Raw genomic sequence first — 6,212 nt, 5'->3', positions numbered from 1 at the left:
GCACCTACTGTATGATGGCATAGCGATGACGTCACACTCAAACCAATCAGCGTTCAGAAGACAGACTCGTCGGATTGTGTCAGATAAGCTGATTGGTTAAAGCTGAGCTGGTTGGAGCTGATTGGTAAAAAACCAAAGCCTCGCCGCGGGTGGCTGTATTGTCGGATAAGAACGCATTCCTGGGATAAGAACGCATTCCTGGCGTATTTTCTTTTAAAATTGCCGATAACTACGAATGGAGGCCGAAATCGGCCGTAAGGAGGTAGACAAATAGGTTTTCGGACACGGGCTACAAGATGGCTATCTCAGTTTCAATCCCCATGTTAAAGGTGGCCCTTTTCCTTTAAAAATATTGAACGAGATATTTCCACAGTGCAAAAACAAAACCGAAATCCGACATAAAACCGATTCCAGGTTCAATGTCCACAGATTTAAAAACAAAACTTTCAAGTGCCCCCATGGTAAAAAAAATGACCAAAGACGGAATTGTAACAAAGAATAAATAAAGATATGTGCGGCAAACGAAGAGCGGCACTGGACGAGCGTCTGCCCAAAGTAGGCGCCCAGAGTTACTCCTTAGCCCAGCGGGCAGCAGCAAATGAATTACAGCCAAAGGAAGAATATGCATTAGTCTATTAAGGCTCATCGCACCATGACGAGGCACAGCTCGGATAACGCGATTCGCCTGCGTCCTCCAGGCGAGAAGCACCTCGAGTAGGCTGCCGTGTCTTGACCAACTGCCGCATCCGTCGTCCGCGCCGCAGGCCTCCCAGCGGCGCATCGGCCGTCGACCGGCGTGGGGCCCGGATGTGACTAGTGCAGCTCCGTGGGGTGCCCTGCCGCGCTCTGCCGAGTGTGCAGAGAGCAGGTAGACTGGTGGCGGTGAAGAAAACAAGCTGTTATCTTCTTTCGGGATCTGTAAAGAAGCATTCCACTAAAAACTACATCCAAAACGTTTTCATATTTTTTTACAGAACACAATGCAGTAGCCAAAATAGATATGAAGTATGTGAAGACAACAGTCTACTGCCATTAGATAACTGATCCTGATGGACAAATACTTTAGATACTAGTATATCATAAGGTGGTTCAAAGGCCGGTGCCGTTTTCTTCCAGGGGAGGCGCCCCGGCCGCCGTGCTGGGGCGTAACGCAGTCCGTGCTTTTAGCACAGCAAAATATCCACCCAGGCTAGATTAAAGTCACGACAACCTAGGATTAAGAGTGGCTACAGACTTCAGACTTTATGCAGACTTAACATTGAGGTATTATATGTGCAACTAAATGACACACATGGTGTTTGTTCTAACCTTCTCAACAGAAAGTGGACGTGTCAGGACAGCACCCCTTGGTGACCATTATACTCAAGGGGTGTAGGAACTGATTCCCCAGGGGTGAAGCGATAGAAGCAAAAACATGAGTCACTGGATCCCTCCTGTGTCTTCCCTCCAGCAGGAAAAAATATATGCGTGATGCCCAATGTGACTAATAACTGCATATCATAAAGCTGGAAATATTGTACAAAGTTGTGACAACACAAGCAAACTATGCATGTCACTGCTCTTGTTATTGCTATATGAGACCCCACAAGACACAAAAATATGTCGCTGCAATGTGAGCTATTCTTATAGGGTTATTGTAGTTGTCCAGTGACCAAGGCCAAACAATATTGGCCGAAATATTTGGACTTGCATACACAATACAATCCCAGTGAATTCCAGTGAATTCATTCTACATTTTCACTACATCAAAAGTGAATGAAATTAAGTGATAATCAAAGACTCTGGAAAAGAAGATCAGCATAACTACATACCTATGTCTTGTTTCCAAAGCTAAAGTATGATCCTCAATGTTGCAAAAGTTGCTTGGCTTTTACAATAATGAACAATACAATAACTTTGAATAAAAAACAACATATGGTAAAGTGAAAACACTTATCCAGCACTAAGCAGATTATTTCTAAGCTCGTTTAAGTCCCAATTTCTGCTATATTTCGCTTGGAGTCACTTCATAGTTTGAACTCAAGGTGCCTTGTGGATTTACCTCAGGTATGTAGGTAAATCCACAAGGATTTATGGGCTTTACCTCAGTTATGTAGCTGCTCCCTCAATTTAAGTTTCTCGTTAAATTTCATTGAGGCGTTGCAAGATGGGCTGTAGCCGAATTCTCTTCCCTGTTTAGCTGATGCTGATAATACCTGAACATTTCTAATTCCAATTTTTATAGCTGTTAACAATTGCTAAAGGCTCATGTACCTAGACAATAATGACTTTACAGAGGAAACCCCTGGCTGTGTTTCATGGGCGCGCTGCCAGCAGCTGCCAGCACATTCCGTGGAGCTAGCGTCAACCTCTGGTAGTGTTGGAGGCATAGGCTTGTTGATGTCTATGGAAGCCAAAAGTGGCTGGCAGAGTGCCGCGTTAAACCACCCTTATTTTTTGCACAATAATGGTGTGATAACTGTTCCTGCAAAAAAATATAAGGTGAAGTGAAGTAAAATCAGGTCAAACATTTATATATACCCAAAAGTAGCAGTGTATGGAGTACCTATATTCACATTACCATTCCAATAATATGATGCACAACAGGCCATAGAAAAACCAGTGAATGTTGAATTGTACCCCAATTTCAATATAAATATGGCACTTGGCAATAACAGTTAAACACACCGCTTTTTATGTTAAATCAACAGAGAAAACTCCTGAACATAAAAAATGATCAGAATGTATAAGGATAATAGCATAAATAAAAATCGACGACATCAGCGCCTATCATCGCCCTTGCGCATTCACCACTCCCCATTCCACGCACAGATTGTTTACCCCTTGGTTTACCCCGTGTTCGCAGTCTCCCTGACGACGGAGATTCTATACGCCCACCGACCAATCACGTTCAAGATCAGCGGGGCTTGGCCGCAGTTCTCGAACGCCATTGGCCAGATTAAGCAGGACCTTCGTCGTCAGGAAAACTGTGAACACGGCGTTACATATTTCGCTATGGTAACAAAAGCGCCAGAATTGACTACCAGAATCGGATCCGAAGGTCAAATGGGTCACGTGACTGACAAGTTCAGATGGACAACACCTGGAAAACGGCACAACGTGCAATAACGTTCTATATATCATTGGAAAGAGCATCAAAAGTTGTATAACCTATCAACTTTTCACTTAAATATATCTATAACGCAAAATGTTATAAAGCAGCAAAGACGCTCCCATTGACTTTGCATGTTAAAAAAATTCTTCTTTAAACGAGCTCAAAAAGAACAAACGAATTCTGACAGCTTAACGAAGCATAACAACATATTCTATGGTCTTTTCTCAACAAGTCCTGAAAGTTTAAACAAAATCGTATCATATAATTTTGTACAATGAGCGAATGAAAATGCCTCTGCAAAAACGTCCATTGACTTAACATGGGGAGCGAAAAAAGTTCAACTTCAAACTCGTGCAACTCAAGTTAACGAATTCTGACGGGTATACGGCGCACACTGGCGTGTACCAGAACGTGTTTGCCATAAAATGCTGGGAAGAAAACCACCTCCTTCTTGGCTCGTTTTCCCGCCATTGGCGATCGCGCAAAAAGTGTCCAAAACCCCGTTGACTTAACATGGGGAAAATGCAATTGCACGTGGCACGCGCAATGATTTTTGTTGCGAGTAGCGACCGGTACCATCAGGTAGATCACCTGCAAAAGTCTATACCCTGAAATTTTTACGATCCTAAACGCAAAACTCTAGGCTGCGACCAAGTTGCCCCAATCTCAGGCCAACTTTGCAAACATAGCCCGGAGAAGGACCGCTCCGGTTGTTTTTCAATAGAAAAACACAATTCTAACGAATAGTGTTTGTCTTTTCAAACAACCTGCGGTTATGCAACTAAATGACACACATGGTGTTTGTTCTAACCTTCTCAACAGAAAGTGAACGTGTCAGGACAGCACCCCTTGGTGACCATTATATTCAAGGGGTGCAGGAACTGATTCCCCAGGGGTGAAGCGATAGAAGCAAAAACATGAGTCACTAGTTCCCTCCTGTGTCTTCCCTCCTGCAGAAAAAAAAATACATGTGTGATGCCCAATGTGACTGATAACTGCATATTATAAAGCTGGAAATATTGTACAAAGTTGTGACAACACAAGCAAACTATGCATGTCACTGCTCTTGTATAACTTTTCTATTTTTATTGCTATATGAGACCTCACAAGACACAAAAATATGCATGGTTAGAAAGTGGGTAACAATACATTTCCGCTCATACTCAGAAATTTCCGTTAATCTAAGGAAAGACTTCGCTCGCTTCGCTCGCTCCGTAACAAAAGTGACACCTCTCCGTTTTACACGTGTCACGTGCAGTGGAGGTCACCCGCAAGCATTGTCCATAGTAAATACTTGTAAGAAGAGTATACGCTACCCCACACAAAAAACCGCAAGTGTAACAGTGTCCGTCCCCCTCCCCGGCGCCGTTTTCCTCCAGGGGAGGCGCCCCAGCCGCCGTACTGGGGCGTAGCGGAGTCCGTGCTTTTAGCACAGCAAAATATCCACCCAGGCTAGATTAACGTCACGACAACCTAGGATTAAGAGTGGCTAGACTTCAGACTTCATGCAGACTTAACATTGAAGTATTATATATGCAACTAAATGACACACATGGTGTTTGTTCTAACCTTCTCAACAGAAAGTGAACGTGTCAGGACAGCACCCCTTGGTGACCATTATATTCAAGGGGTGCAGGAACTGATTCCCCAGGGGTGAAGCGATAGAAGCAAAAACATGAGTCACTAGTTCCCTCCTGTGTCTTCCCTCCTGCAGAAAAAAAAATACATGTGTGATGCCCAATGTGACTGATAACTGCATATTATAAAGCTGGAAATATTGTACAAAGTTGTGACAACACAAGCAAACTATGCATGTCACTGCTCTTGTATAACTTTTCTATTTTTATTGCTATATGAGACCTCACAAGACACAAAAATATGCATGGTTAGAAAGTGGGTAACAATACATTTCAAATGAACTAAGCAGATTATTTCTAAGCTCCTTTAAGTCCCAATTTCTGCTATATTTCGCTTGTTGTCACTTCATATTTTGAACTCAAGGTGCCTTGTGGATTTACCTCAGGTATGTAGGTAAATCCACAAGGATTTATGGGCTTTACCACAGTTGAGTAGCTGCTCCCTCAATTTAAGTTTCTCGTTAAATTTCATTGAGGCGTTGCAAGATGGGCTGAAGCCGAATCCTCTTCCCTGTTTAGCTGATGCTCATAATACCTGAACATTTTTAATTCCAATTTTTATAGCTGTTAACAATTGGTAAAGGCCCATGTACCTAGACAACAATGACTTTACAGAAGAAACCCCTGGCTGTGTTTCATGGGCGCGCTGCCAGCCGCTGCCAGCGCATTCCGCGTGAGCTAGCGTCAACCTCCGGTAGTGTTGGAGGTATAGGCTTGTTGATGTCTCTATGGAAGCCAAAAGCGGCTGGCAGAGTGCTGTGATATGCTGTGATACACCACCCTTATTTTTGCACAATAATGCTGTGATAACTGTTCCTGCAAAAAATATAAGGTGAAGTGAAGTAAAATCAGGTCAAACATTAATATATACCCGAAAATAGCAGTGTTTGGAGTACCTATATTCACATTACCAATAATATAAAATCAGGTCAAACATTAATATATACCAGAAAATAGCAGTGTTTGCCGTTTGGAGTACCTATATTCACATTACCAATAATATGATACACAACAGGCCATAGAAAACCAGTGAATCAGAATGTTGAATTGTACCCCAATTTCAATATCAATATGGCACTTGGCAATAACAGTTAAACACACCGTTTTTGATGTTAAATCAACAGAGAAAACTCCTGAACATAAAAAATGATCAGAATGTATAATAAGGATAACAGTATAAATAAAAATCGACGACATCAGCACCTATCATCGCCGTTCCACATTCACCACTCCCCATTCCACGCACAGATTGTTTACTCCTTGGTTTACCCCGTGTTCGCAGTCTCCCTGACGACGGAGATTCTTTACGCCCACCGACCAATCACGTTCAAGATCAGCGGGGCTTGGCCGCAGTTCTCGAACGCTATTTGCCAGATTAAGCAGGACCTTCGTCGTCAGTAAACTGTGAACACGGCGTTACATATTTCGCTATGGTAACAAAAGCGCCAGAATTGACTACCAGAATTGGATCCGAAGGTCAA

At 42.9% G+C, this 6,212-nt stretch overlaps 1 long non-coding RNA gene across 1 annotated transcript; it reads right to left on the bottom strand.

Moving 5' to 3' along the window:
* Positions 1–513: 513 nt before the first annotated feature.
* LOC122377041 lies at positions 514–2,908 on the bottom strand. Its single transcript, XR_006255755.1, has 2 exons — positions 2,084–2,908; positions 514–916 (listed from the first exon to the last, which is right to left on the bottom strand). It is a non-coding gene; the product is annotated as an uncharacterized LOC122377041 (long non-coding RNA).
* Positions 2,909–6,212: the final 3,304 nt, after the last annotated feature.

Source organism: Amphibalanus amphitrite, unplaced genomic scaffold (assembly GCF_019059575.1).
Source record: "Amphibalanus amphitrite isolate SeventyFive unplaced genomic scaffold, NRLGWU_Aamphi_draft 002478F_arrow, whole genome shotgun sequence".
Taxonomy (NCBI): Eukaryota; Metazoa; Arthropoda; class Thecostraca; order Balanomorpha; family Balanidae; genus Amphibalanus; species Amphibalanus amphitrite.
The sequence above is the reverse complement of the archived record's forward strand: the minus strand, read 5'-3'. Positions and strand labels throughout refer to the sequence as shown.